Source organism: Podarcis vaucheri (genome assembly GCF_965113315.1).
Source record: "Podarcis vaucheri genome assembly, chromosome: 2".
Classification (NCBI taxonomy): Eukaryota; Metazoa; Chordata; class Lepidosauria; order Squamata; family Lacertidae; genus Podarcis; species Podarcis vaucheri.
Genome location: NC_138760.1, coordinates 19,503,371 through 19,525,725, shown reverse-complemented (window position 1 = coordinate 19,525,725; position 22,355 = coordinate 19,503,371). Strand labels below are relative to the sequence as shown.

Genomic DNA, 22,355 nt, shown 5'->3' with positions numbered 1-22,355 from the left:
AGTGAATGCAGTGGCGTAGCGTGGGTTGTCAGCACCCGGGGCAAGGCAAGTAATTTGCACCCCCTAACCCATGGATTTGTGCCCCCTAACCCTAACCCCCAGATGTTGCGCCTGGTGTGGCCAGCCCCCCCTGCACCCCCCACGCTACGCCACTGCGATGTTGGTGTTCTTTATGGATGTTGGCTAGTGTATGTTTGTGTGGCGTACCCTTGCGGCAGCTAGGCTGGTCACTGGGAGCGGCCACAGGGACCATATAACACTGGTCCTGAAAGACCTGCGTTGGCTCTCAGTATGTTTCCGAGCACAATTCAAAGTGTTGGTGCTGACTTTTAAAGCCCTGATGGCCTCGGCCCAGTATACCTGAAGGAGCGTTCAGCTCAGAAACTGAGGTCCAGCTCTGAGGGCCTTCTGGCGAGAACTGAAGTTACAGAGAACCAGGCAGAGGGCCTTCTGGGTAGTGGCACCCACCCTGTGGAACACCCTCCCATCAGATGTCAAGCAGATGAGCAACTATATAACTTTTGGAAGGCATCTGAAGGCATCCCTGTATGGGGAAGCTTTTAAATGTGCAATGTTTTATTAGGTTTTTATATATGTGGGAAGCCACCCAGTCAGGCTTGGGGAGTCTGTGCTGATGGCTCTCCAGCTGTTGCCGCGGGCTGCCGGCTGCCAGTGATGTCACAAAAGGACGTGGTGGCTGCAAAGAAAAAGGCCCTCCCCTTGTGATGTCACTGGAATCTCCAGATCTGGGATGCTCCTGACCCAGCACCCCTAACTTTTGTTAGTATCAATGTGGGACTGAAACGTCCCTCTTATGAGGAAAGAGCAAGAGGCTGCCTCAGGCAGCAGATACAGAGTGGCGTTAAGGTAAGGTTACCAGACGTCCCGTTTCCCGGGGACAGTCCCCTGACAAAATCCATCTATTTAGTAGGAAGTTAAAAAGTGTCCCTGCATTCAGTGAAAAAAATCTGGTAACTTCTGATCGGCAAATCCTAGGCTCTGTGGTTTAACCCACAGTGCCACCCAGTGGCGTAGCGTGGGGGGTGCCAGGGGTGCCGGCCGCACCGGGCGCAACATCTGGGGGGGCGCGAGTCCAGAGGGAAGGGACAAGTTCCTTCCTCTGCCGGGCTCCCCGCCGCCACCGCCAGCCTTGCGCCCTAGCGCGCGCACGCGCACGCCCCGCCGCCGCTGCAGCTGCGCTCCACTCACTGCTCGCAGGAGGAGCAGCCGCTGCAGCAGCGCCGACGCCGCCACCGACTCCTGGCCGGGCACGGGCAGCCTCCGCACCCCGATGCTGCCGCCATCCCCTCGGCCCAGTCACAGCCGGCTGGGAGGGAGGAGAGCTCCGAGGGGCCTCGTCGCGCCCTGCGCTCCCCGAAACCCTCCTAGAGGAAGCCGGTGGGCGGGCGAGGGTCTCCCGGCAGAAGGGGGCGCCACTGACTCCGGCTCTCAGCACAAGTCTCAGCAAGGACGGCAAGGGGGCAAGGACGGAGCACGGCTGGAAGCCCCCGGACCCGGCCAGGGGGAGGAGAGGCGCTCGCCAAGCCCGGATCTGGAGCTCCACCTACAGCCCAAGGAGAGGAGGGGGCGGGGAGGCGCCCGAGGGGAGGGGCCTCGGCCGGCGGGGGCTCCGCAAATAATAACTTTAATAAATTCCTGCCGAGCCTTTGGGGGGGGGGTCCTTGGCTCCTTCGCTCGCCCCCAGCCCCAGTGGCGTAGCGTGGGGGGTGCAGGGGGGCCGGGAGCAACATCTGGGGGGGCACTCGCACTCGAGTGCTAAAATCCACGGGTTAGGGGGCGCAAATTACTTGCCTTGCCCCGGGTGCTGACAACCCACGCTACGCCACTGGTGCCACCCACATCCCACTGTATATGACTATGCCAAGAGTGGACATTGATGAATGTTGTGGTAGAAGGCTCACAAGGTTTCCTCACAAGGTTTCAACGTGTTTTGAAGATACGATGTCTCTCTAACATTCATACCACTTGAACGGTCATGGCTTCCCCCAGATAATTCTAGTTTGTTAAGGGTTCTGGGAACTGCAAATCTATGTAGGCTCTCTCGGCACAAATTTCAATTCCTAGGATTCTTTGTGGGGGTGGGCTGGGGGAGCCATGGCTGTTAAAAGTGGCGTAAGACTGCTTTGCGTATATGGTGCGGATGCGGCCCAAGGCTTAAGCACCGACACAGCCCATTGCAGCAGCAAGGAAGCAGCTTGCTCCCATTGCTGCATGAAAATAATTATCTGCACAGTCTGAGTCACCGGCAATTTTCTCTGGAGCCCCATCACCGCCCTGGGCTTTAGGATTTTCAATATCTTGTATGGAGGAACTGCTCCCCGATGCATTCTCCTGCATCGTGGCAGCACTTCTTCTTTCGCTGAATGTCTCCCTCTCCCAAACGCAGGCTTTGCCCGACTTACATAAGCTAGATCCTCAGTGGCTGTAAAACTCCAAAATAGCTGGCACAGGGACTGGGAAGGGATGGGGGGCGAGGACTAGGGACTCACTATTAAACAGATTATTTGCCCAATAATAGTTTCGTTTCAAATGCAGATAGATCCGTGGACTGGGTTTGATTTTTAAAGCCACACATTTAAATGGCAAGAAGCCCCACTATTGCTTCGTTGGCCACATTCAGAAATAAAAAGCGCAGAACTGTCTGTCAAAAGGCTTGTTTTGAGATCAATGAGATCCCATTGTCTTCTTTGCAGAAAGCTTCCCTTCTCTCCCGGCTCAGAATCTCTCCTCTCCACTGTTGATAAATCCTTTTGCTCTTTGAAATGAGACACCAGATTTCACATTTCATGCTCCCCGCCACCCCACCTCCCCGGTTTCCCTCGCAGAGTGCGCACGCCAGCTTAGCGCCACAGGAACGATTCCAGATTCCGAGCTCGGAATAAGGCCGTGAGTTCTTTAAACAGCAAAATTCCCTCCTTGGGCAGGATTGTTTAATGCTAGGCTGGTCAAGACCCTAACAAAACACGCTGCGGGGTACAGTCCTGGCAGAGAGACGATGCCCGCACGATCTCTACTCCAGAAACGCTCCGTGATTCATCTCAAAGGCTTACAGCGCCACCTGATGTAGTACAGTGGAATGAGCGAATACTCGCAAGAAAAAGACTAGGAAAAACTCTATAGCTCTTATGGACTGAAAGCAGGATATTTCTTCAAAGCTGACGAGGCTCTTTTGAATCCCTGTGTACAGCTTTCTTTTAAAATACAGCATTAAGAAAGAGTTGCAGGCCCTCAGTCTTGTTTCTTCATGATTAAACTCAGGCATGTGTAGCTACTTCCTAAAATTTATGATAACTGAAAAGACTGCATGTTCACAGAATCATAGAATTGTAGTCAGGGCCGTCTTAACCATAGGTGCCAGGGGTGCGGGGCACCTGGGTGCTGGGCTTTCAGGGGCGCCAGACCGTGAGTCTGGGGCCCAAGAGTTGGAGTCCCAGGAAGCAGTGGTGTAGCGTGGGTTGTCAGCACCCGGGGCAAGGCAAGTAATTTGCGCCCCCTAACCTGTGGATTTGCGCCCCCTAACCTGTGGATTTGCGCCCCCTAACCCTAACCCCCAGATGTTGTGCCCGGTGCGACCGGCCCCCCCCTGCACCCCCACGCTATGCCACTGCCAGGAAGAGCCCATCCGTTGGTTGGAGCGCCATGGCGGGCTATTCTGCTGTGGGTGGCTCTGTGCCGCGAGTTCAGAGGGGAGCAAGGCAGCGAGGCACTGAGGCAGCCGGCTGGCTCCACCCTCCTGCGCGCCTGGGATTGGCATAGGGCCGTAGCGCACGCTGCTGACACCACGAGGCGCCCAGCTTGGCTCAGTCGCTGATGCCTCGGGCTCCTTATGTTACCTGTTTTCTTTTCCTGAGCAGATCTTTTCTTTTCCAGGCAGATCTTTGCACCCTGGCGCCACATATGCTTGCCCCTGATTGTAGTGTTGGAGGGGACCACAAGGGTCATCTAGTCCAACCTCCTGCAATGCGGGAATCTTTTGCCCAACATGGGGCTTGAACCAAAGACCCTGAGGTTAAGAGTCTCATGCTTTACCCACTGAGCTAAAGGTATCTGCTTGAGCTTCCAACTTATTACTTTGCCCCCTAGTTCACCTCCAGCGTGAAGAGGCAACCTATCTATATTTGGCTTCAATGACAGATGGTCCCCCTCTGCTCAGTCCCCACCTTCCCCCTTCAAACAACTTGCAACCACCAGATAAAGGGAAGGATTTCCCCCTACAAAGCTCCTTCTTTATAAATAACCTTCCTGGGACGTCTGGAAACTCCCCAAGAGAGTGCAAGCTTTTGGGTGTGAGGGTGCTAAAATAAGAGAAACGACACCAAGTTTTTGAAACAAGTTCTGGAGAGTGGAATTTGACATAGTGCTAAGCAGGGTATGAATGAATGGAATGAGGGTCCACTCTTGTAGTGAGACGTTCCCCTCCCCTGTGCCCCCTAAACCTGTTTGGGGGCTCCACCCACCATCCAGAGCAGATTTAAGGGTGCTGTATGATTGAAGGGACACGGGTAGTGCTGTGGTCTAAACCACTGAGCCTCTTGGGCTTGCCAATCGGAAGATCGGCAGTTCGAATCCCTGCGACGGGGTGAGCTCCCGTTGCTCGGTCCCTGTTCCTGCCAACCTAGCAGTTTGAAAGCACGTCAAAGTGCAAGTAGATAAATAGGGACCGCTCCAGCGGGAAGGTAAACGGCGTTGCCGTGCGTTGCTCTGGTTCGCCAGAAGTGGCTTAGTCATGCTGGCCACATGACCCAGAAGCTGTACGCCGGCTCCCTCGGCCAATAAAGCAAGATGAACGCCGCAACCCCAGAGTCGGCCACGACTGGACCTAATGGTCAGGGGTCCCTTTACCTTTACCTATGATTGAAGGGACATGCGTGGCACTGTCGGTTAAACCACTGAGCCTCTTGGGCTTGCCAATTGGAAGGTCGGCAGTTTGAATCCCCGCAGCGTGGTGAGCTCCCATTGCTCGGTCTCAGCTCCTGCCAACCTAGCAGTTCAAAAGCACACCAAAAAAATTGCAAGTAGGTAAATAGGTACCACCCCGGTTGGAAGGTAAATGGCGTTTCCGTGCGCTGCTCTGGTTTCGCCAGAAGCAGCTTAGTCATGCTGGCCACATGACCCGGAAAAACTGTCTGCAGACAAACACCAGCTCCCTCGGCCTGCAAAGCGAGATGAGCGCTGCAACCCCAGAGTCATCTGCAACTGGACTTAACTTAATTGTCAGGGGTACCTTTACCTTTACCTTATGATTGAAGAGGATATGTCTGGATCTCAGATTTCTGCCTGACACCACACCTTTTCTATGACATACCTGCAATGTCTTGATGCAGCTATGCGAAATGTATTGGGGGAAGTCATGGGAACTTTTAAAAATACACAAAAGCTTTGTTCTGAGCTTCTTCTTTGTTTTTCTTGGAGGTTTTTGCAACAAGGATAAACGATCAGGCTTCCTAGCTGCTGTTTCGCTTCAGTTTTCTTGGCTGCAGTCTCTTGCTTGCACCTAACTGATCCTTGAACCCGAAGGGCTAGAGTCGCTGGCGAATTTGGGAAACGCTTTAAGTAGTGTACCCCAAGATTTTGTCCTTAACAGGGGAGACATGAGGGGAGGAGATAGGAGAAAGTCCGGTTGCGCGAGCAGACTGTGTTCCATGTGCGCAACAACTTAGTTGACTCTCACTTTCAGTTTACTAAAAAGAGAAAGAATGGAGTTTGAGAGCAATATGTGCAAAAAAACCCAACACCCTTTATGTTCCATGTGGAACAAAACTGAGAAAACAAAATAAATTAAAATGCATCCACTCTTCCTGGACTACCTCTTGATATAAATTCTCTTTGTCATTAATACAATTCTACCGTCAGGTTACAGGTTCAAGGCTGTTTGGAGCATTTAATTTTCACATCCTGAGAGGAGGGATTTGCCCTATGGCACATACCTATGAAATCTTAAATATTTGAGCCTCAGGTTACAGCTAGTTAACCCTATAATCTCCAGTGAACAAACTGGTCAAAATATGTATCCCAAATAATACAAGCAGTCCATTTAAACAAAGGCTGGAAAGATATGTACAGTCGTACCTTGGTTTTCGAACAGCTTATTTCTCGAATGTTTTGGCTCCCGAACACCGCAAACCCGGAAGTGAGTGTTCTGGTTTGAGAAACATTATTTGGAACCCAAATGTCCGACGGGGCTTCCACAGCTTCCATTTAAGTACAGGAAGCTCCTGCAGCCAATCAGAAGCCGCGCCTTGGTTTTTAAACGTTTTCGAAAGTCAAACGGACTTCCGGAACTGATTCCGTTCAGGAACCAAGATGTGACTGTATTACCATAAAATACACGAGCCATCCAGGACAGTCCAGTCAAATTCCTTCACAAAGTTCCTTTCCAAATCTTTACTCTTCATTCTTCTTCTTAGCACATCTTGCCCAAGGCTCTCTTTGCCTGTCATCTCACACCCAGGTACACTGGCAACCTTCCAAACTCCCCCCCCCCAAAAAATCTCTGTTCACACCTCAAGGCAAGGGGGGAGGCCAGTTCTCTTGCACTGCCAATGACTCTCAATGGCTCTGTATTATTTCTTCATGGCCCTAGCCTGGCCAGGTCCTTTTGCATAATTGTTGTTGTTGTTTAGTCGTTTAGTCGTGTCTGACTCTTCATGACCCCATGGACCAGAGCACGCCAGGCACTCCTGTCTTCCACTGCCTCCTGCAGTTTGGTCAAACTCATGCTAGTAGCTTCGAGAGCACTATCCAGCCATCTCGTCCTCTGTCATCCCCTTCTCCTTGTGCCCTCCATCTTTTCCAACATCAGGGTCTTTTCCAGGGAGTCTTCTCTTCTCATGAGGTGGCCAAACTATTGGAGTCTCAGCTTCAGGATCTGTCCTTCCAGTGAGCACTCAGGGCTGATGTCCTTAAGAATGGATAGGTTTGATCTTCTTGCAGTCCATGGGACTCTCAAGAGTCTCCTCCAGCACCAGAATTCAAAAGCATCGATTCTTCGGCGATCAGCCTTCTTGATGGTCCAGCTCTCACTTCCATACATCACTACTGGGAAAACCATAGCTTGAACTAGACGGACCTTTGTTGGCAAAGTAATGTCTCTGCTTTTTAAGATGCTGTCTAGGTTTGCCATTGCTTTTCTCCCAAGAAGCAGGCGCACTGTTTATTAATTTCTAGGGTTTATGAAGGTTCCCCCTAAATCTATAACACCGTGGTTCCTCTTCATCCTCATCCTGGAGAACAGTGACTAGTGGGGTGCCACAGGGTTCTGTCTTGGGCCCGGTCTTATTCAACATCTTTATCAACGACTTGGATGATGGACTCAAGGGCATCCTGATCAAATTTGCAGATGACACCAAACTGGGAGGGGTGGCTAACACCCCAGAGGACAGGATCACACTTCAAAACGACCTTGACAGATTAGAGAACTGGGCAAAAACAAACAAGATGAATTTTAACAGGGAGAAATGTAAAGTATTGCACTTGGGCAAAAAAAATGAGAGGAACAAATACAAGATGGGGGACACCTGGCTTGAGAGCAGTACATGTGAAAAGGATCTAGGAGTCTTGGTTGACCACAAACTTGACATGAGCCAACAGTGTGACGCGGCAGCTAAAAAAGCCAATGCAATTCTGGGCTGCATCAATAGGAGTATAGCATCTAGATCAAGGGAAGTAATAGTGCCACTGTATTCTGCTCTGGTCAGACCTCACCTGGAGTACTGTGTCCAGTTCTGGGCACCACAGTTCCAGAAGGACACTGACAAACTGGAACGTGTCCAGAGGAGGGCAACCAAAATGGTCAAAGGCCTGGAAACGATGCCTTATGATGAATGGCTAAGGGAGCTGGGCATGTTTAGCCTGGAGAAGAGGAGGTTAAGGGGTGATATGATAGCCATGTTCAAATATATAAAAGGATGTCATATAGAGGAGGGAGAAAGGTTGTTTTCTGCTGCTCCAGAGAAGCGGACACGGAGCAATGGATCCAAACTACAAGAAAGAAGATTCCACCTAAACATTAGGAAGAACTTCCTGACAGTAAGAGCTGTTCGACAGTGGAATTTGCTGCCAAGGAGTGTGGTGGAGTCTCCTGCTTTGGAGGTCTTTAAGCAGAGGCTTGACAACCATATGTCAGGAGTGCTCTGATGGTGTTTCCTGCTTGGCAGGGGGTTGGACTCGATGGCCCTTGTGGTCTCTTCCAACTCTATGATTCTATGATTCTATAAAGAAAGGGGGACATTGTGACAACTGGTGTCAGGATGACGCCAGGCTTGTTTGCTTACATTCTGGCCTCCCTCCTCCTCATCTGCTCTATGGCAGTCCTTTGAGTCTCCTCTCAGACTACAGGTTACAGATCAAGCCCCAAGGTCCAGCTCTACGTGTGCCACCGGCCATTTTATTCCTGCAACTCACTCTGCCTTTAGTGTTCAGGCCTTCCTGGGTAAAAGGGAGAGCTTTTGGAGGGGAAAAGGCCGTAGCTCAGGGGCAAAGCATGTGCTCTGCATGCATAATGTCCCAGGTTCTGTCCCCAGCAACTTCCAGTGGGGTTGGGGGAGAACCCTGTCAATAATAATAATAATAATAATAATTTTTATTTAAACCCCGCCCTCCCCAGGCAAGGCCAGTTTCAGGGCGGCTAACAAGCAATAATAAAAACAAGTTGAATGAATACAACTTAAAAACAAGATTAAAATACAACATTAAAATATTGAAACATTAAAATGCAGCCTCATCACAGGAGAAAGGAAAAAGAAAGAGGGGGAGGGAATCAAATTGGCTCCAAGCCAAAGGTCAGGCGGAACAACTCTGTCTTACAGGCCCTGCGGAAAGAAATCAGATCCTGAAGGGCCCTGGTCTCATGAGGCAGAGCGTTCCACCAGGCCGGGGCCAGTGTTGAAAAGGCCCTGGCTCTGGTTGAAGCTAATCTAACTTCCTCCCGGGACCACTAGGGTGTTGCTATTTATGGACCTTAAGGTCCTCTGTGGGGCATACTGGGAGAGGTGGTCCCGTAGGTACGAGGGTCCTAGGCCATGAAGAAAGGTCAAAATCAGCACTGAGCAAGACAGGCCGACGGGTCTGACTCATTGCTTCCTTGAATGCTTATGAAGCAAGGCGCTGGAGACCATTCAAAATGGCAGGGTTAGATACTTCCTCGACACCCTCCGCGAATGGGCACAGAAGCAGCCGTGGGTGTTGGATGAAGCCAGCAATTGGCCTTTAATGGGGCTGCGGAGACCCAGTCAAACATTTTACGGCTTGCAAAATACGAGCAAGGCACTCCCTCTGGTAATCGCCGGAATCATCAAATTAGCATAAATTCTATTAACAGTTTCCCAGACGAGACTTTCGGAGGCCTGGTCCCCTTGACGCAAACAAAAGGGAAGATAATTGCTTTACAATAAAAGGAATGGCAAAAGGGCCAGTGATCTGAACTTGCTGTTTAATTCTTTCCTTCTTTGAAATCACATTGTGCATGAAAGGACCTTCTGATTCCCTCTGTTCTTGTCGTGTGAAATCAATTGCGCTGCCGCCGGCCATTAGACGGCAGGCCCCCGTTTTTTTATTATTTTAACAAAGCCTTTGTGGAGCAGTGGGAGGAAATGTGCGTTGAGGGAACCAGAGTAATAGGAACAGAAACAGCCCAGAGAGAACCCTTGATCCCTGCTTACCACGCTAGAGGACAGGAAGATGTTCTGGGAGGATATATTTTGCAGGATTTCTCCCGTTCCTAGCATGAATCCTAAAAGACCTAGGTTAAACCGTCATTAGCAAATGAATGCCTATTTCCATCCCTGCATGGTTGCAGAGATACGGTTGAAGACGGACTCGCAACATTTTCTGTGTTCTCAGTGCTGAACAAATTCCCTGTTCTTTTTCGAAGCTGCGAGCAGCTCATCATTGCTATCTTTCTGTGAAGTGACCTTTGATCACTATCGAAAGCTGTTGGTGCCATTTGACAAATGTCTTTTTCTCTCTCCTTTTGTTCCATTTTTTTTTTTTACCTAGTACCCTAACTCTGGTACTCTATGTGGACCAAGAGGCCTTCTTTTAAGTCAAGGTCACGACCCTTTGCGTCCCTCAAGTTCTTCCTGAGAGCAGTGGAGGAGAGAGAGGCAGGGATGAAGAAGGACCACTTCTTACAAAGCTGGGGCAAAGACATCATCTCCTGGGGATGCTACTGGCCAGTCTCTCCCTGCCACAGAGTTGGTGTTGTTTAGTCGTTTAGTTGTGTCCAACTCTTTGTGACCCCATGGACCAGAGCACACCAGGCACTCCTGTCTTCCACTGCCTCCCGCAGTTTGGTCAAACTCATGCTGGTAGCTTCGCAAACACTATCCAACCATCTCGTCTTCTGTCGTCCACTTCTCCTTGTGCCCGCCATCTTTCCCAACATCAGGGTCTTTTCCTGGGAATCTTCTCTTCTCATGAAGTGGCCAAAGTATTGGAGCCTCAGCTTCACGATCTGTCCTTCCAGTGAATACACAGGGCTGATTTCCTTAAGAATGGAGAGGTTTGATCTTCTTGCAATCCATGGGACTCTCAAGAGTCTCCTCCAGCACCATAATTCAAAAGCATCAATTCTTCGGCGATCAGCCTTCTTTAAGGTCCAGCTCTCACTTCCATACATCACTACTGGGAAAACCATAGCTTTAACTATACGGACCTTTGTTGGCAAGGTGATGTCTATGCTTTTTAAGATGCTGTCTAGGTTTGTCATTGCTTTTCTCCCAAGAAGCAGGCGTCTTTTCATTTCGTGGCTGCTGTCACCATCTGCAGTGATCATGGAGCCCAAGAAAGTAAAATCTCTCACTGCCTCCATTTCTTCCCCTTCTATTTGCCAGGAGGTGATGGGACCAGTGGCCATGATCTTCGGTTTTTTTGATGTTGAGCTTCAAACCATATTTGTGCTCTCATCTTTCACCCTCATTAAAGGGTTCTTTAATTCCTCCTCACTTTCTGCCATCAATGTTGTGTCATCTGCATATCTGAGGTTGTTGATATTTCTTCTGGCAATCTTAATTCCAGCTAGGGATTCATCCAGCCCAGCCTTTTGCATGATGAATTCTGCATATAAGCTAAATAAGCAGGGAGGCAATATACAGCCTTGTCGTAGACTCACCCAGATCGGCTAAGCAGAGGAAGAGACAGATTACCTTAGCATGGTTAAGAATGCTAAAGGTTAAAATAATAGAATAAGTGTGAATGCACATGAAAGCTCATACCAATAACAAACTTAGTTGGTCTCTAAGGTGCTACTGGAAGGGTTTTTTTATTTTGTTTAGAATAATAGAGGGTCATCAAGTCCAGTCCCCTGCAATCCAGGAATCCCAACACAAAGTCTCCCATCCAACCATATTGGACCCTGCTTAGCTTTGCAAATGTGCTAGCAGTTTTATTGCTGCACCACTCAGGGGGACTCTTTTTTATTTCGAACAATTCCAGAGGGATCGACCCGTAATGTCACAAAATTGTGAGCAATCCACTGGGGGAGGAGGGAATGGACCAAAATGTGTATATTGGTCAAAAGTCCATGTTTCATGATTATGGGAGCATGTCACAAAGAGCACCTTCACTTCGGAAATTACCTCCATACCACTGCTTGATAGTGCAAAGGGATCACTTCAAATGCTTTAACATCTCCGTCCTGCGTCTTCAGGCTCCCCTCATACATCTGCCAGCCTGCTTCTATTTTCCCCTGGTTTCCTTCGCATTGCTGCTACCTATGCACAACAGCAATTTGGAAGCAGAATCATTTCAGAACCGCGCTGCTAAAATGCTCTGCTTAGGCAGCTGCCTGGATATTGTTCTGGAATGTTATTATGGTAATAACTCAAAGTGCTTCTCGGGTGGGGGGAGGGGAGTGAAAAATACCTAAAATGATTGGCATTCATACTTGAAATGAAAATTTCCTTTGAAAGGGAGGGTTCCTGGAGAACCATATTGTATGGGCTGGCCGGCTGTCTTTGTCCCAGGCACCCTTCCCATAGGTTCTTTGGGAAATGATCAGTAAGGTAAAGGTAAAGGGACCCCTGACCATCAGGTCCAGTCGTGACTGACTCTGGGGTTGCGGTGCTCATCTCGCTTTATTGGCCGAGGGAGCCGGCGTACAGCTTCCGGGTCATGTGGCCAGCATGACTAAGCCGCTTCTGGCGAACCAGAGCAGCGCACGGAAATGCCGTTTACCTTCCCGCCAGAGTGGTACCTATTTATCTACTTGCACTTTGATGTGCTTTCAAACTGCTAGGTTGGCAGGAGCAGGGACCGAGCTCACCCCATCGCGGGGATTCGAACCACCAACCTTCTGATTGGCAAGTCCTAGGCTCTGTTGTTTAGCCCACAGCGCCACCCGCGTCCCTATGTAGGAATAGAATAGCACATTATCATTGCTTGATCAGGACTAGCTCACTGGCGTGAGCATCATCAGACAAAAATGCTATATGGGTTTTAAAAAATTAATCTGGGAAGGCTTCTAGGCATTCTGCCTAACCCATTAAAAATAGTACAACACTAAATGGTAGGAAAATACAGGGGGAAACTGCCATTTTGATGGGCAAATCCAGCACTTCCCAGCATGGCACAACTAACTATCAAACTATGAGGCTGAAGAGATGACCTTGTGATTTAAGATTCATGTGCTTTATTTTCCGAAAGCAAAATTGCATTGAAGTCCAGTGGACATTTCTTCCTCCTCTTTGTCTACTTCTGCTAAACGCCTCTAATCAAAATTAAATTAACTGGTTCCAAGAGCTGCTGGATCACACAAGAATCCTTTGTTGCGTCTGTACTTTCTCCATCCTGTGACTATGCCATTCAAAAGCCCTTTGCTGTGATCAACAATTGACAAAATACTGTTCTATTTTCTGAGCTAGGGCACTTGAGGGGGGTCAGCTATGAAGAGGCGGAATCTTTGAGAGACAAAGAAAGCTTTATAAAATGGGGAGAAATGTAAGTAGGAGATATGCAACCAATCCACTTGTAAGGACCTTGAGCCAAATAACTGCACATGTTCTCTATTCTCATGGACAGCATCCACCTCTCAAAATGATGCAAAATTTCTCAGCAAGAAATTACTGAAGGTGAAACCAGGAAACTATTAGGATGCTTCCAGACATGAAGAATTAGCAACAGCCACTCGTTGTTTTTGAATTCTGGTGCTGGAGGAGACTCTTGAGAGTCCCATGGACTGCAAGAAGATCAAACCTCTCCATTCTGAAGGAAATCAGCCCTGAGTGCTCACTGGAAGGACAGATCCTGAAGCTGAGGCTCCAATACTTTGGCCACCTCATGAGAAGAGAAGACTCCCTGGAAAAGACCCTGATGTTGGGAAAGATGGAGGGCACAAGGAGAAGGGGACGACAGAGGATGAGATGGTTGGACAGTGTTCTCGAAGCTACCAGCATGAGTTTGGCCAAACTGCGGGAGGCAGTGGAAGACAGGAGTGCCTGGCATGCTCTGGTCCATGGGGTCACCAAGAGTCGGACATGACTTAATGACTAAACAACAACAACTCATTGTTGTAAGCTGGAAGGAGAAAAGCAACTCTGCTTCCAAACTTCTGAAATTCAAATGCCATTCTGCAGCAGCCAAGGAGATGGTCCCCTTTTCTTCAGTCCCATATACCGTTGGAGGCAATTTTCATTGGGACCATGGTATGCAAGGATAGCGTTAAATATATTCTCCCCCCCTCCCACCGCCGCCATTGAAATCCTGATCATGAGCTTCCCCCCTCCCCACAGCAATGTGGGAAAGAGAGAAATTGATTTAAGGCAATGTTATTTGGAAATTATCACGTTAATTCCTAGAGTGGAGTGAAGGACCATAGAGAAAGAGATGGTGTAAACCCGACAGAACAGTTGCACAATGAGTCATCCACACCCAGTGGCTTAGCATGGGTTGGCAGCGCCCGGGACCATGCAGAGGGGTGTGGTGGGGGAGAGGGGCACGGACAGAATACGCATGCACATTCAAAACAGCATCTGTGCCACCCAGGAGATTGAAGCCACAGAGATAAGAAAAGAAGAGCCGTTCTGTTGTCTGGAGAGGTCGCTTCCTGGTTCGCATGGAGAAGCCGTTTTCAGCGGAGCCCAGTGACAGAAATGCACAGCTGTATTAAGGCAGCACCAGGTTTTGAAATTTTGCGTCCCTAACAATTTTGCGCCCGTGTGCCCACCCCCCTGCTATGCCACTGCCCACTGTTCCACTGTGTCAAAAAAGTTAGATTTTCTGAGCTCTGAGAAATGGAAAACAAAAAGCAAACAGGCAGAAGCTGAACAGGGAAAACCTAGGAAGAATATATTTTAATCATGACATTATGCAGATGCCTTGGAAGGAGTGAGCAAACCAGTGTGTGGCTGTTCCTCTGTAAATGCTCTGAGTAGAAGCAGCCCTGAGCCAGTTGGATACTGACAAAGTAACTATATGAAATCCCTTTTGCACATATTTTGCCCCTTTAGCCAGTCTTTTCCCCTACTCACTTAACATGGAGCACCCAGACAGTGTCACCAGCCCATTGCATTCCAGTGTTTGGTATTAACACCCTCTGTGACTTTTCAAACCTAATTGGTGATGTTTTTTTTCCTGAATAAAATGCAACTGCAGCACCAATATGAACAGGGAAAGTGCTATTGAGGTTTTTACGGGCTGCCGATCATTAAAGACTTTCTGTTTACAGGGACAATCCATGTTATTGCTCGATAAGCACGGGGGGGGGGGACTTGTAACAAATTAATTGACCCTTGAATAGACTCTCTTAGTTGCTCCAATTTCAGTTCCTGTTTCACAGGAGGAGACTTTATTTACTGGTTTTACTCTCATTTTTTTAAAAAATAAAAGTAAAATTGCACTATTTTACTATAAAAACGAAAAAAGTGAGGATATCAGTATTTAAAAGCCCCTTCACAATAGGAAGCGATACTGATATTCAGGCCTGTTCAGGGGACAACCAATAGGCTATTAATCACAAATCACCCATCCACATTTCTCAAGAAGCAATAAAGCTGAGTGGACCTGCAAGTAGGAAATTCTCAGCTATCATTGCTGAGAGCCTTCACTGAACAGGATTTACATGTGAATAAATATTATAAGAGGATCGTGATAACGAGAAAAGGCATTGATGGATAGTGCTGTATAAGTGATTGTCTAAAATCTCTATTTTCATTCTGTTTCCCACTGGTTGAAGAAAAGCAAGGTCTCTGTCGTGGTAAAGAAACAATTGTGTTGGGGCAACTAAATCCTGTGCTCTCTTACCTGTGAGTAGGCCCCATTGACCACAGTGGAAATTGCACATAAATCCGCTCCAATTCCCAGTGGGAAGGAGTTGCGGTGGACCGCGTGGCCACCCACTCCCCACCGGCGGACTTTGTCCCCTGTTGCCTGGGGGATCCTGACCACATCAGAGCCCTGCCTGCTAATCCGCTGGCCGGTGGACGTGGCCGGGGCCGTTTAAACTGAGGAGTGAGCCAGAGGACTTCCTCTTTGGCTCGCTTCCTCAATCACCCACCCTCCCTCCCTATTTTGCAGGTTAGGCAATGACCTGGCTATGGACCTCGGTTGGTCGCTTTGGTTGTCCAAGGGGCCTGGTAGGAATTTTTCCACTTGGCAAATTGGCACTGGCCACTTGGTTTCCGCCTACCTCGTAGCAATCGTCACAACTTTGCTAGGGTTGCAGTTAGGCATTGTTTGACCTTGTGTGGGGGAGGGGAGGTGTGGCCATCACCTGCCCCTCCATGCTTAAGGGTATTCCGTTAAAGGAATCCGGAGGTGTTGATCTAGTCTGAAGCCCGGGTTGGGGGCCAGGGCCTTGACACGACCCCAATGGGAACACCAGGTTAATTCTGTGTCCAGGGCAGCTGTCTACCAGCTCCACCTGGTACGCAGGCTAAGACCCTACCTGCCCGCGGACTGTCTTGCCAGAGTGGTGCATGCTCCAGTTATCTCCCGCTTGCACTACTGCAACGCGCTCTACGTGGGGCTACCTTTGAAGGTGACCTGGAAACTGCAATTAATCCAGAATGCGGCAGCTAGACTGGTGACTGGGAGTGGCTGCCAGGACCACATAACACCGGTTTTGAGAGATCTGCATTGGCTCCCAGTACGTTTCCGAGCACAATTCAAAGTGTTGGTGCTGACCTTTAAAGCCCTAAATGGCCTCGGTCCAGTATACCTGAAGGAGCGTCTCCACCCCCATCCTTCTGCCCGGACACTGAGGTCCAGCGGCGAGTGCCTTCTGGCGGTTCCCTCATTGCGAGAAGTAAGGTTACAGGGAACCAGGCAGAGGGCCTTCTCGGTAGTGGCACCCACCCTGTGGAACACCCTCCCAGCAGATGTCAAAGCAATAAACAACTATTTTACTTTTAAAAGTCATCTGAAGGCAGCCCTGGTTAGGGAAGTTTTTAATGTTTGAAGCTGTACTGTTTTTAATATTCAGTTGGAAGCCGCCCAGAGTGGCTGGGGAAACCCAGCCAGATGGGCGGGGTATAAATAATAAATTATTATTATTATTATTATTATTATTATTATTATTATTATTATTATTATTACCAGGGGGAGCTTGAGTTGGTTCGCATCGACAGGGATCCCCCTACCGGTGGCTTACCCTTACCGGACTTCCTGCACATTTGGCAGGAGTCAGATATATTCAGGTCCAATCAATGCCTAAGCCAATACCGCTCGCATTCTGTAATTCAATAAAGTTGTGGCCAAAATTTGCCCAATAACATCAACCTAATATCCATGTCCTGGTGTGAGTTATTTCCAACGAGGGGATGGCCGCGGGGTCTCGACACGCAAACGACTTGACTTAGTCATTCAAGCGTTGCTCTCCCCTTTATGGTTGGCAATGTCTATCCTTCAATTTGTGCTCCAGACTTAAGAGATTAAAACACATCCTCATTTTACGGTTATGTGAGTCTTCTTGGAGTATTTCTTGGAATGTGCTTGTTTTATTGGCATTGTACTCACTGAGACTGTTCCACATCTCTGGCGGGAACCCCTAAACAGAGGAGGGAGCCCTAGATATGGGATTCAAGAATGGATTGGATGGGGCATTTATTCAAAATTGCGCCCCACCCAAATCAAAGGGGGTGGGGCAGGGAAAAAGGAAACCCCAGGAGGATCTTTCTTCTGAAGTGCATCTCTTTAATAAATGGTTTCATTTACATTCTAAAGGGTTCCCAGGGAGCCGTTTTATTGAGTGGATAAAATAACAGTATATAGTGATGGAAAATAATGCATCAGATTATCCAGCTGTTTCCTCATTTTCCTTCTCTCTCTACCCCCCACCCTCTTTCGAAAAGCCCCCCGAGCTTTGAGCTTCTGTGCCTCAGTTGTTGACTTAGTCTGTGTCCCTTTCTAATTAGTTTTCTCCCAATAAAGTTGCTTTTAAGACAAAGACGTAGAATGTGTCTATAAAGAAAAACCCATAAACTAATCAAGCTGTTTCCTTTACAAACTACAAAGAGGTATTTGCATATTTATTTCTGGTTTAAAGTGTTGGCAAGGAGCGCCAGTACCGCAGAGGAGGGAAATCATAAATGTTACCTAAATATCCACCCCCGCAATGCCTGTAAAAGCGTGGAGTTTTGGACTAACCAACAGATTGGCTGACTGACCTTTCGCAAGTGGCTTTATCCATATCTCTCTCCCTGTCGCTCTGACAGCTCCCATCTGCAACATGGCGCTAATCCACTCCGTCCTAATCTAAATGTCTGCCAGTCTGTCTATTCTAATCCTTTTTAACCTGGATTAATCAATCAGTTTTGCTGGGGCTATTTGTTCCACGTGGCATTTTCCTCGTTCTGTCCAAGTAATGATTAGGGACGCTTAGGTTCTTTGCACATGTTTTGGACAGTCCTCTAAAGCCAAAGAATATAAAGGCGTGCCCTTTAGCAGCAGTACAGTGGTACCTCGGGTTACATACGCTTCAGGTTACAGACTCCGCTAACCCAGAAATAGTTCTTCAGGTTAAGAACTTTGCTTCAGGATAAGAACAGAAATCGTGCTCCGGCGGCGCAGAAGCAGCAGGAGACCCCATTAGCTAAAGTGGTGCTTCAGGTTAAGAACAGTTTCAGGTTAAGAACAGACCTCCGGAACGAATTAAGTACTTAACCCGAGGTACCACTGTACACACACACACACACACACACACATATATATATATATATATATATATATATATGCAGTAAAATGGCTACATACAAATTCAAAAAAACAGAACACAAATCACAAAGCAATATGTAGCGTAACAACTGCTATCGTGCATACAGTGGTACCTTGGTTCTCAAACGCCTTGGTACTCAAACACCTTGTTTCCCAAATGCCAAAAATCCGGAAATATTTTTTTTTTTTCTTCCAGTAGCACCTTAAAGACCAACTAAGTTAGTTCTTGGTATGAGCTTTCGTGTGCATGCACACTTCTTCAGATACGTGTGCATGCACACGAAAGCTCATACCAAGAACTAACTTAGTTGGTCTTTAAGGTGCTACTGGAAGAATTTTTTTTTTTTATTTTGACTATGGCAGACCAACACGGCTACCTATCTACAACAAAAATCCGGAAGTAAGTGTTCCAGTTTCCGAACGCTTTTCGGAAGCCAAATGTCCGATTTGGCTGTCGGTATTTGTTTCCGGGGCGCCTGCATCAATCAGAAGCTGCGCCTTGGTTTTTGAACATTTCAGAAGTCAAATGGACTTCTGGAACGGATTAAGTTTGGTGCTTTTGTTTTTGATATTTATATTGCATTTTTTGTGGCTTTTTTGGTTAATTTGTTTTTGTGACTGTGTGGAACCTAGTTCAGCTACTGATTGATTGTGCGACTGTGGAAATGGATAAGAGCGCCCCATCCAAACAATGACTAGAGGACAGGATCACAATTCAAAACGACCTTGACAGATTAGAGAACTGGGCCAAAACAAACAATAATATTTATTAGTTTTCCAACAAACTGAACATAACACTACAAAAAACCAAAAAAGAAAAAACATACAATAATGCAATACAATACAAAAAGAAAAAGAAAAAAACCTGCAAAACACTAACATACAACTAACAAAACAAAACAAAAACCATTTAAAACACAGTCCAATTTCAATATCTTATCTTTCTTTCACTAATTTCCACGACCTCCTCACACCTCCCTTTTTGTATTCCACTTCTATTAATTGTTTCAGCAATTCCTTTCCATCTTCTTCTGTTTTCTATCCTATAATTGTCTTAACACATTCTAACCTTATTTTTCCCTTTAATGCTCTAATAATCTATTTATACTTAATTCCTTATAACATTTCTACTAAAGCCATATAACTTCATTCCAACATCTTTCTAACATTCATTAATTTTACAGTATTTCTGTAAATAGTCTTTATACTTTTTCCAGTCTTCTTCCACCGACTCTTCTCCCTGGTCTCGGATTCTGCCAGTCATTTCCACCAATTCCATGTAGTCCATCAACTTCATCTGCCATTCTTCCCTGGTGGGTAAATCTTGTGTCTTCCAATATTTTGTGATGAGTATTCTTGCTGCTGTTGTTGCATACATAAAAAAAGTTCTATCCTTCTTTAACACCAATTGGCCGACCATGCCCAGGAGAAGGGCCTCTGGTTTCTTAAGGAAGGTATATTTAAATACCTTTTTCATTTCATTATAAATCATCTCCCAGAATGCCTTAATCCTTGGGCATGTCCACCAAAGGAGAAAGAATGTACCTTCAGCCTCATTACATTTCCAACATTTATTATCGGGCAAATGGTAGATTTTTTGAAGCTTAACTGGTGTCATGTACCACCTATAAATCATTTTCATTAAATTTTCTCTTAAGGCATTACATGCCGTAAATTTCATACCTGTGGTCCATAACCGTTCCCAGTCAGCCATCATTATGTTATGTCCAACGTCTTGTGCCCATTTAATCATAGCTGATTTCACCGTTTCTTCTTGAGTGTTCCATTTCAACAGCAAGTTATACATTCTTCACAAATTCTTAGTTTTTGGATCTAACAATTCTGTTTCCAATTTTGATTTTTCCACCTGGAAACCAACTTTTTTGTCCAAATTGTATGCCAAAACAAACAAGATGAACTTTAACAGGGAGAAATGTAAAGTATTGCACTTGGGCAAAAAAAATGAGAGGCACAAATACAAGATGGACGACACCTGGCTTGAGAGCAGTACATGTGAAAAGGATCTAGGAGTCTTGGTTGACCACAAACTTGACATGAGCCAACAGTGTGATGCGGCAGCTAAAAAAGCCAATGCAATTCTGGGCTGCATCAATAGGAGTATAGCATCTAGATCAAGGGAAGTAATAGTGCCACTGTATTCTGCTCTGGTCAGACCTCACCTGGAGTACTGTGTCCAGTTCTGGGCACCACAGTTCAAGAAGGACACTGACAAACTGGAACGTGTCCAGAGGAGGGCAACGAAAATGGTCAAAGGCCTGGAAACGATGCCTTATGAGGAACGGCTAAGGGAGCTGGGCATGTTTAGCCTGGAGAAGATGAGGTTAAGGGGTGATATGATAGCCATGTTCAAATATATAAAAGGATGTCATATAGAGGAGGGAGAAAGGTTGTTTTCTGCTGCTCCAGAGAAGCGGACACGGAGCAATGGATCCAAACTACAAGAAAGAAGATTCCACCTAAACATTAGGAAGAACTTCCTGGCAGTAAGAGCTGTTTGACAGTGGAATTTGCTGCCCAGGAGTGTGGTGGAGTCTCCTGCTTTGGAGGTCTTTAAGCAGAGGCTTGACAACCATATGTCAGGAGTGCTCTAATGGTGTTTCCTGCTTGGCAGGGGGTTGGACTCGATGGCCCTTGTGGTCTCTTCCAACTCTATGATTCTATGATTCTATGACTATCATCAGTGCAGGTAAGGGAAAAAAATAATTTTAATTTTTATCATCCACAATACCGTCTTATTTATTTTACAGTACAGTACATTGATTATTAAGGACGCGGGTGGCGCTGTGGGCTAAAGCCTCAGCGCCTAGGGCTTGCCGATCGAAAGGTCGGCGGTTCGAATCCCCGCGGCGGGGTGCGCTCCCGCTGCTCGGTCCCAGCGCCTGCCAACCTAGCAGTTCGAAAGCACCCCCGGGGGCAAGTAGATAAATAGGTACCGCTTACCAGCGGGAAGGTAAACGGCGTTCCGTGTGCGGCTCTGGCTCGCCAGAGCAGCGTTGTCACGCTGGCCACGTGACCCGGAAGTGTCTCCGGACAGCGCTGGCCCCCGGCCAATAGATGTGAGATGGGCGCACAAACCCCAGAGTCTGGCAAGACTGGCCCGTTCGGGCAGGGGTACCTTTACCTTTACCTTTTTACATTGATTATTGCTTTCATTTTATGGATCAACGGTCTCGTTAGATAGTAAATTTCATGTTAAATTGCTGTTTTAGGGCTTGTTTTTAAAAGTCTGGAACGGATTAATCCGTTTAGCATTGCTTTCTTTGGAAAAGCGCACCTGGGTTTTGGAACGAACTTCCCGAAAGGATTAAGTTTGAGAACCAAGGTATTTGAAAACCGCACTGCAAAGGCACTCAGATATTCATTTGAGATAAACTGCAGTACTAAGCAAAAGAAGCTTCAGAGATCTTTTTTTTTAAAAAAATTAAGCCTTTTTTTGAAACGCGTGAAGTTTGAAGAAATGCATGCTGTTATATTTTAATGAGGTATTTGCACTAGTAATGTCAAGGCTGGACGCTGCCATTAGGCTGGAGGATGCAGGATGCCTGAGGCTACAGCAATAGTGAGGTACCATTCAAGCACAGCCAGCTGTCAATTATTTAGTTTATTATTACATTCTCTACCTTGGGTGGGAGACACCATGTGGCTTTTCTGCCTTAGGCACCAACATTTCTTGGTCTGATTGTGAAGTTGTTGTTGTTTCTTTTCTTTTTTTTAAGAAAGGGCGGATACTGACAGCCGGTTATATTTTCCGCCCTGGAGCATGAGAGAAAAGGGGAAGTCAAGGCAGCTTGAGTTGCTAAATATGTACTTACTCCTAAAAGTGGGCTCAACCCATGACTGGGTGTGTTTGCTCAGGACTCTCTCTAAAGCAGCAGCAACAACTTTTTTACATCTCTCTTCACTCTGTGAGTCCTCAAGATCAAATCCCTTTGCAAAGCGTAGATGCTGTTACTAGAGGTTCTGAATCTCCTCAGTGCAACGGTACCAGCTCCCAGGGCTGAAATTTCACGACGAGAAAAACTCTGTAGATTTCAGGGGCTTTTAAAATACGTTTATTACTCACACAGCAGTCCAATGATAGAGAAATAGTTGCCCACTTTCTGCCCTAGGCAATCGGAAGGCATATTTAAACTGCATTGGCCATCATTACTTTTGAGTCATAGATG

General features: G+C 47.2%; 1 protein-coding gene across 1 annotated transcript in view; it reads left to right on the top strand.

The window, feature by feature from the left end:
- The window catches only part of RACGAP1 (Rac GTPase activating protein 1), a 67,300-nt gene that overhangs the window by 1,254 nt on the left and 43,691 nt on the right, over positions 1-22,355 (top strand). The window lies entirely within an intron of this gene.